This window comes from Saccopteryx leptura, chromosome 12 (assembly GCF_036850995.1).
Source record: "Saccopteryx leptura isolate mSacLep1 chromosome 12, mSacLep1_pri_phased_curated, whole genome shotgun sequence".
Lineage (NCBI taxonomy): Eukaryota > Metazoa > Chordata > Mammalia > Chiroptera > Emballonuridae > Saccopteryx > Saccopteryx leptura.
The window spans coordinates 32516228-32535467 of NC_089514.1; the positions used below are offsets into that span (position 1 = coordinate 32516228).

The 19240-nt window shown below is 37.7% G+C and overlaps 1 protein-coding gene and 1 non-coding gene across 11 annotated transcripts in view; both read right to left on the bottom strand.

The window, feature by feature from the left end:
• PPP1R9A (protein phosphatase 1 regulatory subunit 9A) overlaps positions 1-19240 on the bottom strand; it is a 293914-nt gene that overhangs the window by 213402 nt on the left and 61272 nt on the right. The gene's annotated exons all lie outside the window — the stretch shown is intronic.
• Positions 2993-3068, bottom strand: TRNAD-GUC (transfer RNA aspartic acid (anticodon GUC)). Its single transcript has one exon. It is a non-coding gene; the product is annotated as a tRNA-Asp (tRNA).

A 19240-nucleotide genomic window follows, 5' to 3' on the forward strand; every position in this document is an offset into this window, starting at 1 on the left:
AACTAATAATTGATGCTTCTCATCTCTCTGCATTCCTGTCTGTCTGTCCCTATCTATCCCTCTCTCTGACTCTCTCTGTCTCTGTAAAAAAAAAAAAAAGAAAGAAAGAAACTGTAACAAAAAGAATTACCTACATAATTCAGATACTACTCAAAAATTGTTTTTATATGCAAAAAGAATTTACGCTGGTTTTGTAATCTAGTCAGATTTACTGGAAATTGGCTCATTCTTTCCAACTCACTAATTACTTAAATACACAGTATTATTGTTTGAAAATATTTAGGAAGAAAAAAAACTTACAAAACTGCTGAGCTGTCCTGATTTCCAGCAATAAATTACAAATGTCTAAAATAAATACTAGAATATGAGAAGATATAAAAGTTTTATCATCAAATCACCAATGACCTATAATATTCTTGATTTTTTTTTGTTGTTTTAATTGAATTATTTCCTCCAGGGTTGCAATATACACATTTGGGTTATGTCTACATAACCTCAACATCTGCTTCTAACAAAATTTTCTGGTGTTTTAGTAGTGATGATGACCAAATATCAGGAGATAAGAGCTTCCCATGTGGAGACACAGATGATCGATCTCTAGGTCTCTGGCCCAGCTGTGAGTTTTCACTGTATTAGCTACTTTCTAATGCAACCAACAAAAACTTGTACACAGAAGAATTTCTCCTCACGTTTAAGATAGGATATTAAATAATTTAGAATAAAAGAGAGTTGTAGTTCAAAGGACAATTAATGTTTTATAAGAATAAAGCTAAAATCTAAATAACACAAATGTATGTAATGGGATGAGGAGCAATTGGTATAAAAATAAGTTGGCAAATAAGTCAACAGGGAAAAATTATTCTAAATCTTTTCAAAAGGCAAGGGCATTCTTTTTTGAGATTTAAAAACTGGCTTATACATAAGTGGTATAAACTTCATGGTTTTAAACATTTTTACATAGCCCATGTTACTATAATATATGACATGTAGATTTTAGCTTTATTCTTATAAAACATTAATTGTCCTTTGAAGTACAACTCTCTTTTATTCTAAATTATTTAATATCCTATCTTAAACGTGAGGAGAAATTCTTCTGTGTACAATATGATATATTATAGCATTCAAGGAAGATACCTAAAACGTTATACTTTAGGCCAGGGGTCGGGAACATTTTTGGCTGAGAGAGCCATGAATGCCACATATTTTAAAATGTAATTCCATAAAAGCCATACAACGACCCGTGTACGTTAGGCATTACCCAATAAAAATTTGATGTTGTCCTGGAGGACAGCTGTGATTGGCTCCAGCCACCTACAACCATGAACATGAGAGGTAGAAAATGAATGGATTGTAATACATGAGAATGTTTTATATTTTTCACGTTATTATTATTTTTTTTTATTAAAGATTTGTCCGCGAGACAGATGCAGCCATCAAAAGAGCCACATCTGGCTCACGAGCCATAGGTTCCCGACCCCTGGAATAGAAGGTTTTCTCCCTAGCCATCAAGTTCTGACACATAGCATTTTCTACCAGCTGATCTCAGGTTAGTTTCCAAAGCTTTAAAAAGTTATACAATCCCTATTCCACTGAAAATCTGAAAAGGGCTACTATGTCCTCTCCTCCCACATGCCCAGTCTTCTTTAATATCTCATTATTCTCAAAAGTTCCTCACAGGCAGCCACACATGGCAACACAATCAGCTATTAGAATTAAATTAGAAAATATGAAAATTGTGTGATTCCATTTCACAGAGAGGAGTCTGGAAAACACTCTCATTCATAAGAAACCCTCCTCCATAATTACAACAATTTGTAACAACCTCATTTTTCTTCATGACTGCTATGGAAATATGGGTATTAATGTGAAAAAATTAAAAACAAAGTTATTTATATTAGAATGTATATATAAATATGTATAATTATAAATATAAGTTAACCATGATAAACTACCTAAGATGAGAATTTTTTTAAAAAATACTAAATAAAGCCTTACCAGGTGGTAGCACAATGGATAGAACGTCAGACTGGGACTCAGAGGACCCAAGTTCAAATCGCCAAGGTTGCTGGCTTGAGAGTGGGCTCATCCAGATTGAGTATGGGGTCACTGGCTTGAGCCCAAAGGTCACTGGCTTGAGCCCAAGGTCACTCACTGGCTTGAGCATGGGGTCACTGGCTCGGCCAGAACCCCCCAGTCAAGGTACATTTAAGAAAGCAATCAATGAACAACTAAAGTGCCACAACAAAGAATTGATGCTTCTCATCTCTCTCCCTTCCTGTCTGTCCCTGTCTGTGTGTCTCTCTTTTGCTAAAAAAAATATATTCTATATATATTTTATACACACACACACACTAAACAGAAACTGGAGGTTAAAAAGAACAGTATCTGTAATACAAAGCAAATAAATAACAATAATCTGTAATAGAAACAGAAAAAAATGCCCCAAGACAATTATCTTTAATAATAAGAGCCTTTAAAATTGAACAGTAGACCACCTGCTAAGAGGGCATGTAGAGAAGGGAGCACCCTGCCTGTGAAACAGGATCTGACCAAAACCCTAGGCTTCTAGCTCCCGTTTTCATTCCTTCAACTATACATAAATGGGTAATTTTAAAACTGTGAGCAATCAACCGTCTTCTCTATCACAATGGTATAGTAATTTACAAATATTCACTTACTTGTTTTTGTTTGTTTTTTCTGAAGCTGGAAACGGGGAGAGACAGACAGACTCCCGCATGCGCCTGACCGGGATCCACCCGGCACACCCACCAGGGGCGAAGCTCTGCCCACCAGGGGGCGATGCTCTGCCCCTTCGGGGCGTCGCTCTGTTTCGACCAGAGCCACTCTAGCGCCTGGGGCAGAGGCCAAGGAGCCATCCCCAGCGCCCGGGCCATCTTTGCTCCAATGGAGCCTCGGCTGTGGGAGGGGAAGAGAGAGACAGAGAGGAAGGAGAGGGGGAGGGGTGGAGAAGCAGATGGGTTCTTTTCCTGTGTGCCCTGGCCGGGAATCGAACCCGGGACTTCTGCACGACAGGCCGACGCTCTACCACTGAGCCAACCGGCCAGGGCCAATTCACTTACTTGTTTTGTCATCTCTTCTGCTACACTGGAAGTTCCGCAGAGTTGAAGACAGCCTGTTTTTTTTCCACCTTAGAACGTGCAGTGGTTAGCTCAGAGCCTGACACACAACTGCCACTCAATAAAGATTTGTTGTATGAATAAATTACTCCATCATCACCATTTCTTAAGATGTCTGATGGTGAAGATCACTTTTAGGATCAGTGGGTTTTAAGCAAATATTCAATACTTTTACCACCATTCTCATGAGAATCAGAAAAAAAGTTACTTTTATATAAAATATTCTATAGCCCGGGGAGCACCTTAGGATCAACTAGCTGGTATTATTCACTCAGCCAGTAATGAGCCAGCAGTGGGCTACGAAATCAACTTAGCTCTTGTGCAATATTTTCAATTAATTAGAATAGAAACATTCTAATATACTGTATGATATAAAGGTATTTCATGAAACATATATCATGTATTACATATTATAACTATTAACACATGTGCACATACATATACACTCACAAAAATGTGTAAGACAATGTGTAGAGTGGAGTGTAGAATGAATTCTTACCATAAATTAAAGTTGTGGTCAATCGTTTTGTAAAAACATTGATCTGGACAATTATACCAATGGTTCTTCACAAGTATTAATTTTCAGATCTACTATTTCAGTCTTCACAAGTACTAAAAGGTATTCCAAAGCCAAAAGACAATGGTTTTTTGCATTGTCAACCTGTATGAATTATACACAACTTTTCCTTTCCTCTTATTAGGTAATTGTGATTTATACCTATATAACATCAAGCTAGAATTTGGCTTCCACTATGTTAAATAACTGGCCATAGGCTATACAAAAGAGCAGTACAGTTACCATTCAAAACAAAACCAGGTGACAAGCCTTACTCATCCACCTAAGCCACCGCAGATACCTCCCTGGTGGAAAATTAAGAGGTAATGCCTACACATGGTTCAAAGTCTCTTCAGAAATCTTCTATGGGGTGATCTTGATAATAACAGATTACAAGTAACTGCCAAGTCAACTGAAAAAGTCTTTCTATAAATAAAAAATTTAAGTTCACATTATCTAGATGTAACCTAAAATTACTGTCAACACTGCATCTATTAGCTAAATAGCATTTATCATTAGCACTTATCTTCTGTAAAAATATAAGGGTGATACACTAACACCACACATCCCATTGAGAGACCTCCAACAAAACTCACGTGAGACAGCGCTGATTCATGGCGATGTTGTCCCCAGACTCATGACAGAGATGTGTGGAATATGTCGCCATTATTCAACTGAAATCAAGGCAGCTTATGGCTAAAACACAACTAAAATTTTGATCTGGATTTACAAGTACGTGACAGATTTGACATATAAAGTAGTATGAGTTTGTTCAAATAAGTAATTACTAATAGTAAAAGAACTATTTCTTCCTTCAGAATTTGTTCAGAAAGCTCCCTAAACTTAAGCAACTCAAATTCTGTCATTAAAAATTTTGATGTTTTAGGAAAGAATATTACTCTGAAACTCAAATCAAATGGAGACTGAAAAATGAATTAGTCTAGAATTTGTATGAACACTGAAAAAGTCAAAACAGTGGTCAGAATACTTACACTGTGTCATGACTTCATTCTAAATATGACTAGTGTTTATTTCGAAGAAAAGTACCCTGCAAAAATTTGCCGGTTGAAAATGAATGCAGCCCCATAATAAAAGACCAAGACAAAAAAATACTGAGGAATGATGTGGCAATGTAGAATTATTAAGCAATGTAAAGAAAGGAATAAATATGTAGGAAAAATACTATTCACACTCAAAATTATTTATCAGGCATTCAGAAATTTACTAAAACATTTATGCATTCTCTCAAGAATTTATTCTTTCAAAAAGCTATTTCTATTTTAGTCTAGTTTATTATCATAACTTGATTGAAAACATGCAGAATTTATCTGTACTAGATAGCCATAGTTTGCCTTTTGGGTACAGTTAATATCAGGTAAACTGGGGCAACTCACTTTCCTTGACTATTCCTTAGCAAAATGTTCTAAAGGAAACCATTTTATTGGCCAAGACCAAGGCTACAACCTTCATCAGCATTGACTCACAATCTACTTTGTAGACTACTGGGGCTAAACGCATCATGTCCCTCCATCCCACTTCACAACAGTCTCCACAAGAAGCTCAAGGAGCACAAATCATACTTCACCACCTGGTCTCTGGTTCCCATGATGCTCTCTCTATTCCCTCATCTGGTCCCATCTCCCACCCTTCCTCAGAGCCGGAAACACTGCCAGCCACCCTCTCGAGCTCAGCCTGCCAATTGTCTGATTACCTGTTTCACTTCTCTCCGTTAAATTCTCTCCTGAACCTACCCCATGCAGGCTTTTGTCTCCCCCTCCCATGAAAATGACTTGTCAGAAGTCACCAATGTGTTCAAAGATCCATTTTAATATTAGCTGTACTACAAGCAACTTGTAACAGAATTGACCATTCCCTTTTTCTTGAAACATTTTTTAACTTGGCACCAACTGCCTTGGTTCTTGTTCACTGGCTACTCTTCTCATCTTGACTGGGGATTTCGTTATCTCTCCAATCCTTTCTTTTATATCCACTCTCCAGTGACAACTGACAAATTTCTCTCTTCAACCCAGACTTTCCCTACTGAATATCTCAACTTAAATGCCTAACAGGTACCTCAAATTTAATACGTTAAAACTATATTCTTGATCCACCCCAGAACATCTGAGCCACCATTTCCTGCGATCTTCCTCACAGTAAGGAAAAGCAATAACATGCTTCCAGTTGCTGAGAGCCCAACACACAGTAGACCCTCAAAAGCTGTATGTGGAGAGAATAATTAAAGGAGTGAGACGGTCCAGATCCTCAATCCCCCGGAAAACAATAACAATCTCATCAAGGTAAAACATTCTTTAAGGTTAAACCTGAAAAAGGTTTAATCATTCTTTTACAGATCCCCTTTCTAATGAATACCTATTCACCCACCATGAACAGTCAAAACAAAATATGCATTAAAAATAAAACATGTTTGTTATCATAGAGATAATTTGCTATGGATGGCTCACTAAAGGTCAAAGAATTCAAACCCAACATAACAGATAACGTTATGACATTTCGTACAATTTTATGTCATTGATAATGTAGTAGGTATTTCATTTCCTTGTGCTTGATAACACTAGTCATCACTATCCTTGCCAGATAACAGATGATTGCCCAAACAAGCTTTCCATCATAAGTCCTCACCAGCCTTGTTTAAGACAGAAAGTGATTAACCCTATTAATTAATGCCGGTTATGAAATAGAGGAACACTAGACATTTTGTAGCAAAATCTGTCACAGGCAACCCGATTTATGAACATGCACCCACATGTGGAGAGCAGAGAAAGTATAAAAAGGAAACTGTAAAAAGCTGAGGCCATCTTTCTAAAACTAATCACCGGGGGAATGAATAACCTAAAAAGATACCTTCCCATGGGGAGGGAATAGCTGTTTACAAATGTACAGCTAATAAATTACTGGTACCAAGCCTGACCCTTGACAAGACCCTAACCCAGCTAGCTAATCAGTCAAAGATAACTGAGCTTTTAAAAAACTGATTTGGAATGTTTTTTCTCACAGAAACAAAAATATCCATTTAATAAAGTAAAACTATAGTTAAAATTTAAGGTACATTTTGGGTTAAAAAGATTTGTGAGCTGGCCTGGGAACATTGCCAATATTTTTAATACTATTTCAGTAAGACAGGAAAAAAAATGTGTTCTGAGTTCCAAACAGCTGCCTTACACATAAACTTTTGAAACACAACTGGCCCGTATGCTGGAAACTATCTGTATATAGGTTAGGTTTCATGGGATTCCATTTGGCCCATGGCATTTCTGAATATGTTTAAGAATAAGTCACTTTATATTAGGCCTCCTCCACTCAGATGGCGCAGTTTCAAAGACCTCAAGCTTGTCCAGAGGTGAATGAGCTTGCTTAACGTTTTATAAAACCTACTATTCTACAGCAAAGAAGGGCTTCAAGGTACCAGCCTACTTTGCTTCTTGTATGAACGGACTCTGATTCCTTTATCACAGTGACCCGTATAATTCTGGGAGGTGAAGTACACTGTCACTACTTATTTGATTTAGAGACCAGAGCAATTTATATATATATACCCAACTCTTCTAAACAGTACTATACAGTATTTGTTTTCAGAATTTTTTTTTTAAAAAAAATTAGAATTTTTGAGAAGTTCAAAATATGAGCTAAAATTATCAGAAAAGCTTCCTGGGGTCCCTAAAAATGCAGATTAAGAATCACAAATAAACAAGGCTATTTCAGATGGTATTAACATAATAACAATTAAGTGCCTACATTGAGATAGGTAAGGAATAGAGGCCACAGAGCTAAGTAAGTCACTGACACATTGTCACAGATTAGTACTCTAATAATTAACAGTTCTCTACTTACTTATGAAGTATTTTAATGCGCCTCGACTGAATAGCTGAAACAGCTGTCTACAGTGGTTGAAAATACTGTTAGCTCTGTCAGGACCAGCTTGACTCTGTCAAAAACATTTATGCATATTTCCCAGGAGTTGAGAAAACAAAACAAAACATGTTGATGTTCTCTAGAAGAAAAACAAGACTGAAGCTCCGCTGGGCTGCCCTAACTGAAGAGGCCCCTCAGTGTGCCTGGATGTTTCGGAGGTAAGTTCATCAGAAGAAAAAGGTCATACTCTTGCTCTTTTTCCAACACCCTCCCTCTTTCTATGTCATCCACTCTCACAGCCAGACAGATGCGCTCTGTCCAGGACAGCTCTTTCCACTTGGATGTCTGATCATCAACTTCATTGTGGCATATAAAGATCACACTTGTCTAAAACCAAACTCACCATGTGGCTCACAATTACTCCCTTCATCGGTTTCTGCACCTGTGATTATCCCAGTCTCTCTGGCCGGGAACTCTGATTTACCACAAACGTCAGAATTACCTAGAGTAAAAAGGCAATCTACCCATCCTTCAAAAATCAGAACCTCAAAGGGTGGTATGTGGGAATTTTAACAAGCTCCTCAGGTGATTCTAGTGCACATTCAAGTTTGAGAACTTCTACTTATATCCAGACTTGCCTCGTTCAGTTCTTCCAATATCACATCCTTCCTCTTTCAAATCCTATTGATACCAGAGTCCAAGATCCTAAAACCACAACTAATTTCCTAAATGGTGTCATCAATTTCTCAAACTGAAATTTCTCCTTATTTTCCTCTTCTCTATAACTTGTCTTCACTTACACACTTAATTAAACTTGTCTTCCTAACTTTTGAGACTCTCTCTGATCTGATCTCAAGTTCTCTCTCTCTCATCCCTATGAACCTTCTCCTCTAGTCACAAACCCTCACTCAGAATACAATCCAATGACTGTCCTCATCGTGGTCTCACATACTCCACCACTGACAACTCCCCCGCATCAGCAATGCCCACTCGTCTCTTATCGACGTGTCCTTCAGGGGAAGGCTGACGTCCCAAACTCCCTTCTTGGCTCTCCACACATCTCACTATTGCAATTGCTATCAGACATTGTTCTAGCCTTCTGTTTGTCCCACATCTCCTAGACAACAATCTTACTAAATTACTTTCTTTAAATTCCCCTTTTACTCAACAATAGTCAATACTGGTCTTTATTACCCTTTTAATTACGTCCATATCCCAGGGCTAGCACATAAAGCCCCATCAACCGTAATCAGTTAATTCCAGTTGCCCCTAAAACATGATGTTATTCAAGCTACTCTTATCTATTGTAGAAAATCTTCTCCTTCCACCTACCAACACAAAAATCCTATACTTCTTCCAATAAGCAATACTAGACTCAACATCAGTAGGTTAAAAAATAATGTGGCCTCTTTAACTGTAGGAATTTCTCATCTGAGGCAGAAAATACCTTAGTAAACAACAATCACCAAAATATGGGAACACATACATTATTTTTATAATGCAGAGAATATATTTTTTACTTTTTTTGTGACGTTCCTTGTTTTCACAGCATTTAATAAAAAGGGATTAAAATTTCATAAGGCTAATACCGTGAAGTAAAATCTCCCCATTGTTTCATATAACAAACTCAGAAAATGTAATAATTGCTACTTCTGTGTTGTATTTCTTTTTAATTACTCTGTCCAGGAAGTAGCTATTTTCTCACCATTGAAAATCTATTCACTATATTATATTATATTTGCATTATATTATAATACTACAATAGAATAAAAAGAACAGGGACCTTGGAGTCAGAACATATGTATTAAATTAAGAATGGGACAACTTTTGGGCAAGACTGTCATTCTCTCTAATACCCAATCTCCCTATCGGTAACATAGTAGCTACCTGGCCCCATGATATAGGCCACATGTTACATTCAGATCATCCAAAGCCTAAAGTGTTACAGGTGATCTAAATCCATCTTCAGATTAATCTTCCCCAGTACACTTATTGCAAATCTAGTTAACTGGCCATTCATTGCCTTCTTGCTCAGAAAGGCCAGTTCCTGAGAAGAACAACCAGATCCAAGAAACACAGCTGGAACAAGTTAGTACCCCAGCCGCTCCGCTAAAGCTACAGAAATCATAAATCTATTATTCATGGGATAATGCTTAGCTACTTGTGACAAATTGAAGGTTGAGAAAATATTTGCACAAAGAGCCATCGTGCCAGCTCAGTCAGGGCCAAGGTAGAGGTCACTGCCAGAGAATGAGCAGCCTGTCACATTTGTAGAAAAAAAAAAAAATCCTAACAGCCTAAGCTAAGAATGTATTGCTTCATCTAAGAAAGGTTGTTTCCCTCCTCTCTAGTCTATGTTTGATTTGCCTCATGGTAATAAATCATGAAAGCTGAGGTCAACATGAATCTCGTCCACTTATAGATATGGAACTAAAATTTGAGACATTCTGCCAAATTAAAATACCAAGACCCTGAAATAATATGTACAAAACCAAGGATATATGAAAAAAACAGAAAACTGCATTTATGAATTAAAATTAAGAGTTGTCATTCATGTCCCAGTCATTTTCCGTGTATGTCTCAGTCATTATGCTCAGGAAAGAAATGTTTCTGCATTCTTATTTTAAAGATTTATATATATATATATTTCTTATTTTAAAGATATATATATATATATATCTGCCCTGTGGTGGGGCAGTGGATAAAGCATTGACCTGGAATGCTGAGGTAGCTAATTCAAAACCCTGGGCCTGCCTAGTCAAGGCACATATGGGAGTTGATGCTTCCTGCTCCTCCCCCTTTGTCTCTCTCTCTCTCTCTCTCTTTCTCCGCTTTCTAAAATGAATAATTTTTTTAAAAGATATACATATATAATATAATATACAGTAAGTATTTATATATACTTAATATATACAGTAAGTATTTGTTAGACAGCAAAAGATACATACTGCGTCATATCACTTATTTGTGGAATCTAAGAAAGTTGAACTCCTAGAAACAAAGAGTAGAATGGTAGTTACCAGAGGCCAGGGAGTGAGGGAATTAGGGAGATGTAGGTCAAACGGTATAAATTCCCAGTTAGAAGATGCATAAGTTCTGGAGATCTAATGCACAGCACTGTGATTATAGTTCACAATACCGTACTACATTCCTCAAAGTTGCTAAGAGACTAGATCTTAAATTTCTCACAACAAAACAGAAATGATAATTATGGGCTGATGGAAGTGTTAGCTAACGTCATAGTGGTAATCATACTGCAATATAGAAATGTATCAAATCAACACTCTGTACATCTTAAACTTACAATGTTATATGTCAATTATATCTTGAAATAAAGGAAAGGAGGGAGGAAGGAAGGGAGGAAGGGAGGGAGGAAGGAAGGAAGGAAAAGGAAGAAAGAAATGAAGAAAAGAAAAGGAGAGAGGGAGGGAGAGGGGAGGGAGAAGAAGGAAGGAAAAGTGGGTGAGGCCAAGAGCCTCAAGAAAAGGCTTTACCTTGAGAGGTCTCCTGGAAGAAAGCTGCCCTCCCCAAATCTGATGTTGCAGCCAGGCCTCAGGCTCATCCCCGTATCCCCACGCCCAGGGGGAAGCTAGCCATCACGCTGGACCAACAGCTATCACACTAGACCAACAGCCATCACGCTAGACCAACAGCCAGTTCTAGACCAACAGCCATCACACTAGACCAACAGCCATCACGCTAGACCAACAGCCATCACGCTAGACCAACAGCCATCACACTAGACCAACAGCCATCACGCTAGACCAACAGCCATCACGCTAGACCAACAGCTATCACACTAGACCAACAGCCATTTCTAGACCAACAGCCATCACGCTAGACCAACAGCCATCACACTAGACCAACAGCCATTTCTAGACCAACAGCCATCACGCTAGACCAACAGCCATCACACTAGACCAACAGCCATTTCTAGACCAACAGCGCTACTCATTGAGGACCCTCATCCAAGGCCATTTCCCAGGCATTTCCTTGAGAGGAGCTATTTAACTACTAAAAAATTAAATGTTTAAACAAATAAAGTTTAATTTCTTCTTGAAAAAAAACAAACAAACTGAATTCCCAAATAGTTTTGACAGTAACTAGAAAAGTTCATGTAAGAGGTCAGGTAAATTTTGAAGGTGACTAGAATGATTCAAGTAAGAGTTCAAGTAGAGTTAAAAGTTATTTTAAGCTTAATCAGCTTGTTTTACATTCTTTTACAATGAGAAAAATAACTAGGAAGTCTGGCAATGAGTAGTAAAAAAAAAAAGTTACAGCATTTTCTTCCTTGGTCAACCTTAACGATTCATTTAACTCAAAATTTTAAGCATGAATGATTACCAAGTAACTTTTGTTATATAATATCATTTTCCTCTTGATCCACTTGGCTGATTCCTGAGGATTGCTTAGGTGTCATTTCCACCAAGAGACTTTCCTAGATTGCCACCCATACCCTGACCCACGATGGGTGACGTATCACTCCTCAATGGTCCCCAACATTAGTGATCACCACCCTTCTCTGGGCACGCACAATGGTTTCTCACTGTTAACTGAAGAGTTCCCACTCCCCAACTTCTTACTAGACTCCAGGCTCCCCTGCGGACTCACTAGTCCCGAGTCCTTGCACAAATCTGCTGAAGTAGATACTTAACAAATGTTTGCTGAATGAGGAAACACACACACACACACACACACACACACACACACACACACACCCTGAACAGGTTTAAGAGTTTAAATGGACCACAGAGGTCTTCCAGTTCAACTCTCACTGGCCATGTAAAAAATTAGAGGTATAAATGGTTTAAATACTAGAACCAGAATTTTAAAAAACCATTTCCAATTCTCAAAGATGTTTTCTTATGCTAGTTCATTATACACAGAAAGTTCTTTACTTTTAACAATGTGGAATTAAAGTTTTCAAATACATACTACACACTTCTAGGTTTATATCCAAAAGAGAAAAAAAACTATGTCCCTACAAAAACTTATACATTAATGTTCACAGCAGCATTAGTCATAATAGTCAAGAAGGGGAAGGAATCCCAAACATCCACCAAGTGATAAATGCATAAATAAAATGGTATGTCCACACACTGTAACGGATTATTTGGCCATAAAAAGCCAAAGTATTTGTTGCATACTACAACATAGATGAACCTTGAGAACATTTTGCTAAGTGAAATGCCAGATACAAAGGACCGCATACTGTATGATTTATATAAAATATACAAAACATAAAGATCAAGGCACAGAAAGGAGATGAGCAGTTGCCTGGAGTTGGGGTTAAAAGGGCAAAGGGAGGTGGCTTGGTACAGGGATTCTTCCAAGGCTGATGAAAATATCTAAAATGGATTGTGGTGACGGTTGACTACATACAGAAGAAATTTTATGTTATGTGAATTATATCTCAAAAAAGCTTTTATAAAATTAGTAATTATAGTTAAAAATGGATTTATCTGGCATATTAAAATTTGGAAATCTGCAGGCACAAATTTTCATTTCATTCTTCACCAATACAGGTGGTCCTCGGGTAATGGCAATCTCAATATACAAAGTTTCCAGTTGATAACGCTCACTCCCATTAAAACTTTAAAAAAAAATGAGACATGACCATTTAGGCTTACGCCGTTAGGGTCACACTTATAGACTAGGTGGGCGAACTAGTCTGGTTGCATAGGTAGGAAGAAAACGCAGTAACGCGGCTATGAGGGAGGGAGCCGGCGCCCCCAGTATGCTTATCTAGCCGTTCCGGACTGTACAAAGCACAAGTGTTCCATTTGTGTTACACTATGGTGTGTTTCGACTTATACCAAAAGTTGGGTTACATCACTGTCGTAGGAACAGAACTATGTCATAACCAGAGGACCCCTTAGTGTAATGGTTAAATTCTGCTGGCTTGGTAAACCCAAAATTTATTTCAAAGGCCTAAAATGTCATGTTTACATCTGAAGAAAACACAGTACTTATATTCAAAGAAGTTTTGATATTAAAAATATTTTACTTTAATGTTTTGAGATTTAGTTGTCCATGTCAAAAGGCTATGTGGTTCTATAAACCTAAATGCTTGGTTCTGCAATAGAGGGATATTTGCTATATTTAAATGGTTTTTATTTGAAATGTTAAAATTCAAAAGTAAGTCATTTCCCTGATAAAAGCGTATATGAAAAAGAAACCCAGAAAAGGAGATTTCTTTCTCTAAGAGCTCCTATGTATTATCCTGTTTCTGTGGCAAGTCTTCTGCCTACACAGAAACCCACAGATACAGAAATTCAAAGGGAGCTGTGTTCATATGCTAGCTTGACTCCAGTGGGAGGATACTCACCGTAGTCCTTTTGTGCTCCAGTCGATGCTGCAGTCACTCAGATTCCCAAGATCATGTCTAAAATTAAGGTGTGTCATTGCATTTAAGGTATATTTATTTTTTAGATTTCACATACATCATTTTAAAGTATTTTTTAATGTAAGGTGATTTCTTAGCTATTGTATCTGAATTTTCAACACGAGGTTTTTGTTTTTTTTACTTGAATACTATGTGGTTATAAATAAACTCTAAATTTTCTCCGTATAAGGAATAAGTTTTAGATTTATTTAAAAAGAAAAGTAAGGTTTTCTTGTGAGGAAAACGTTAAAGAAATCCAATTTAGAGTCATATGTCACAAACCCCAAGAGAGAAGGAGAAAAACTCTTTTGAGTATTTGTAAAACTATTCAGTGGAATTAAAAAGAAAAACACTAGTTTCAACTGACAACCCAATATAATAATATCAAACAATCTTGCTTTATCAGGAAGTCCTTTAAAATCTAAGAACAGCTAAGCCATGAGAGGTGACAGTATATACTTAATGAAATTAATAACAGATATTTGGGCAGTAGTATAGTTTTGTAACTTATAAAATTTAGGAACAGTAAGCTACACAGAAATACAGCATGACGTTAATCTAAGAATGAATTGAACAGAAACAAATATATATATTTTTAATTGAATGTATTGGGGTGAAACTGGTTAACATGACTATACAGGACTCAAGTGCCCTACTCTGTAACACACTTCTGAACATTGCACATGCTCACCTCCCCCAAGTCAAGTCTTCAGCCACCACCATTTCTCCACCCTATACCCTCCCACATTTTCCCTCCTCCACATTTACCTCACTGTTGGTATCCATGAGTTGTGGGTTATTTTTCTTTTTGTCCTTTCTTGCTCAATCCCCCATTCTATATATAAGATGGATACTCAGGTAAATTATACCCCCTCTACCCACAAAACACACACACACACACACACACACACACACACAAAACCTCACACACAAAAAAAACCTAATTCTAGAAGAGTGATATCTAAATAAAACTAGGGAATCAGTTGCTCTGCCGTAAATCCTAGGGAAGTCACTTGACTGTAAAATAAGTTTTCACTCTAAAGCCCATCAAAGATTAAAAAAGTAGATCTGATAAATCACTCAGAAGATACATATTAGGTCAATAATATTTCTGTTATCAACAACATTCATAAATAAAGGCAAAATGAGCATCCTCTGATAGTGACCCCCAGCCTCTGTCCACGTGCATCTGTCCAGTAAAAATCCATCTAGGACATGTGCTCAGATCACAAGTAAGACAAGAACACGTTAAAAGGCGAAGGCAAAACATTTTCCAAATACTTTAACTCAAACTTTACATAGTAATTGGCAGCCTGGGCGGCCATTTGCATCCAAATTTGGCACTATTTGCTATCACAGTGGGTATAAGTATTTCATAATAGTTTTTGCAAAGGGGGCACCAGTCATTTCTAAAATTAACCTTAATTCCTTAGGTGTTCCAACTCCTTATAACAATAACCAGCTAGAACTCCTGACTCTATCTAATTTTATATTTATCAGGAACCTCATAGTCTTCCTTTTAAAAGATTATAGATTTTCCTCTCTGAATTAGCCCAAGGGAAGTGACTCAGGTTATTCATTTTTTTTTTTCTTTTAGTTTACTTATTAATGAAGAAGGAAGCATACCTGGCCTATCAACCCACTGGGCTATACAAATACTATCCTAATGTCATTAGTCATAGTATCACTTCGAAAAGCATAAACATTTGATGTAGCCAAAAGATACCTCAGCTATATGAAAAATAAATTATTCCTCATAAAGTTCGAGTTTCCCTTCTAGGTGTCAAGGAGAAAAAGTTTCCTCTACTCCCTTACATTCAGTGATGGTGAGCTTACACATTAAACAAGTAAAAGATTAACAGGAGAAAGGCACACAATTTCTATCAATATTTTAGATTTTAATGGAAAGTCAGAAGAAAAGATGTCAAACACAAGTGGTTAGACACGAGGACTTCTGAGACCATTTTAGGAAAGGAAAAAGGATTTGAGACTTCAAAGGGTGATAAATTGTGGGTAACTAGGGAATAGAAAGGAAAGGGCTAATGGAAGATACACCTATTTCAATGGAGTTTAATTATGTAGACTCACCCACATCAGGTGATAAGAGTCCTTCTCCCTCTGAAGTACAGGCAGGGAAACACCTTCATAAGAGAAGTGTACGCCATAGTTTTAGTCAGGTAAGAAAGTTGTTGGGCAAATGAGTTTGCAAAACTTGTATTTTTTTGTTTGCTCACTTTTACAGTTAAAAAATGGCACTGGGTGAGCCCTGGCCAGTTGGCTCAGTGGTACAGCTGCGGCCTCGAGTGCAGGAGTCCCAGGTTCGATTCCCGGCCAGGGCACACAGGAGAAGCGCCCATCTGCTTCTCCACCCCTCCCCCTCTCCTTCCTCTCTGTCTCTCTCTTCCCCTCCCGCAGCCAAGGCTCCATTGGAGCAAAGTTGGCCCGGGCACTGAGGATGGCTCCATGGCCTCTGCCTCAGGCACTAGAATGGCTCTGGATGCAACAGAGCAATGCCCCAGATGGGCAGAACATCGCCCCCTGGTGGGCATGCCGGGTGGATCCCAGTCGGGCGCATGTGGGAGTCTGTCTGACTGCCTCCCCGTTTCCAACTTCAAAAAAATACACACACAAAAAAAATGGCACTGGGCAGCAGCGTCAGGTCTGTGATCTGTGAAATTGCAAATTACTTCCTTCTTGGGAAGGACCATTGTCTTGCTAATGTTTGCTGGAGGAGGGGCTTAGTCAGAAAGTTTTGAAAAGAGGAGAAGGAGAAGGAGAGGCAGAGAGAAGAGAAGCCATGTTTTGCTGGGAGAGCAGAGAGAATGCAGAGTGCTGAGGAAGAAGCCAGTTTGTACAGAGAGAGAGAGAGAAGGTGTGCAGATGGGGAACCAGAACCCAGGGGCTTTTGCGAGCTCCGCTGAGACTGGTGGGGCCTTTGATTCTAGGGGAAGCTGGAGAAGATTCTCCTGGTTGTGGAACTGGAGAATGTGTCAGTGGGTGAAATGTGTCCCTGAGTGAAAGGGAAGTGTTTTTCCTGTGTGTGTTGCTCATCGGCTGGTGCGAGACTTTAATAAAGAAATGGCCCACCATTTTTTGGCTCCACTGTTCCTTTACCATCTGCCCGAATCCAATGGGAACCTGCATGGGAGTGGCAGTGACAGCAATGACTACTGGCCACACAGGGTGCAGAGAACTCTTCCTGGATCTGTTGACTCAGTTTCCTTCAGATCAAAATAATCCTCATGCCAAAGTGGCATGTTTAAGGAGAGCACACCCGAACCCACTTCAAGGGCAAAACTGTCATTGTATTGGTCAGTTTTGTTTCCTTCTTATGAAGCGGAGGAAGAAGAAAAGAACAAACCACATCGGGAAGATGCTGAACTTAGGGGTTTCCCTTCCTGCCTAGAAGCATTACATTGCTCAGCTCTCCCTCTTACCTTGTCAATTCACACAGAGAAAGGCTATGGCAACTTACACATGGATGTCAGCTCTGTGGAACTGTATCTTTCCCTGACCACAAGGGAGTCTACAAAAGCAAAAGGAGAAATTTAAGAAATTCACTGAACTTTGCTTTTCTACTAAATGTAGAGCAGGGAAAACCAGCAAATGGGAGTAAGCATACGTTTTTTTAAATAAACACCATCTCCATTTTATTTTTCATTTATCTTCTGACAAAGCAGGGAAAGAGACCTGGACACCAAAGATCTACATTCAAATTCCGGCACCATAATTTAACAGTTTTATGACCTTTGGCAAGTTATTAACCTCTCTGAGCCACTTGCTCATTATCTATAAATAAAAACACTTTATGAGGAACTAATGAGACCTATCTGACAGGTATATGGCAAGAATAAAATGAATTTAATTTAGATAATATATGTAAAACATCTGGCAAAATATGGTGTTTTTTCCTTTACCCTCTCCTTTCTAAAGGATTTCAGAGGTCTCTCTTTGCTTTATTTTGACCTAAATCAAAAGGAATAGAGGCTATCACCCAAAATATAAAGATGCCACAGGATTGGTACCAGTATATCTTTTAAAAGCACTTTCTTTTTCTCCCCATACTACACAGAACTTACACAAACCCTTGAAGAGGGGTCAGGAGATGAAGAAAGCTCGCTGATAATTTTTACTTAATATCAGCAGAATGACCTTGGAAGTTAGCTGGGACTGAACAAAGTCTTGACAGCACGCCAGCATTCAATCAGATACTTTTAATATCAGTAAGATTTTGTGCTCCAGCCAAAGGGAAAGAACATTTTTAAAAACATTAAAAGAAATCCATCAATTCAAAGGTTTTTAAAGTTTGGTTAAAGATACTGAATTACCTTATGAGTCAAAGAAATAAAAATATAACCCAGTATTATAGACAACATTCTATATACATAAGCAGAATACTAATGTGGGCTATATATACAGGTAAGAAGAAACTGTATATGTCTTTGTTATTTATAAATAAAGTTTAATGTTACCTATAAAATGAAGGGAAGAGAGTCTGAGACGCGTCCTGTTCAGATTCTGCGCGCAGTCTCAAATGGTTGAGAAACTGCTCGGGGTGATACATACAATCTTGAGGAGATATAATTTTAAGTCAAACTCATATCATTATTATTTTAGGATAATAAGTTTGATTATATTTTAAGCATTTGCAACCTTTAAGAGAATATGACCTATCAGAGTGTTAGGAAAGCTTTGTAATTCCAAATAAAATACAAAATAGAGTAACTGATTTAGGCCAATGACTACAAGTGGAGACCTGACTATCTCTATACTACGGTATTAACATACTTTGGGATCTCTAGAGCCACTATATTTGTAACTTGAATTTGTGAGGTGTATAAAAATTATGTTGATTTTCAGGAAAGTACTCAAATCAAATATAATAAATTTTATATAAATAGTGTTTTAAGTAGTTTAAGGTTTTTTATGTTAGTAAATGTGACCAAATATGATTCAAAACCTTTAAATTGCTAAAATGCAATAGACTTATAACAAAAATAACATGATACATAAAATGAACTTACAAGCCAAATGTAAAAGTAGGAATTCAAACCTGTAACTTCAAATAATAATTTTTAAAATCAATATAACTTCTAGATAATTTTTTCTGCACACTACCAGTATGCATGAGTACCAAAATATCATATTAAACAAATCTGAAAACACGATATTAAATAAATCAGATTGAATGGCAGGTTTAAAAGTAGCTACTTCCATAGAATGTGAATTCATAGAATCCCTTCACCTAGATGTGGTTACTAAATACTGCAGGAATAAGTAAATGACTCTTTC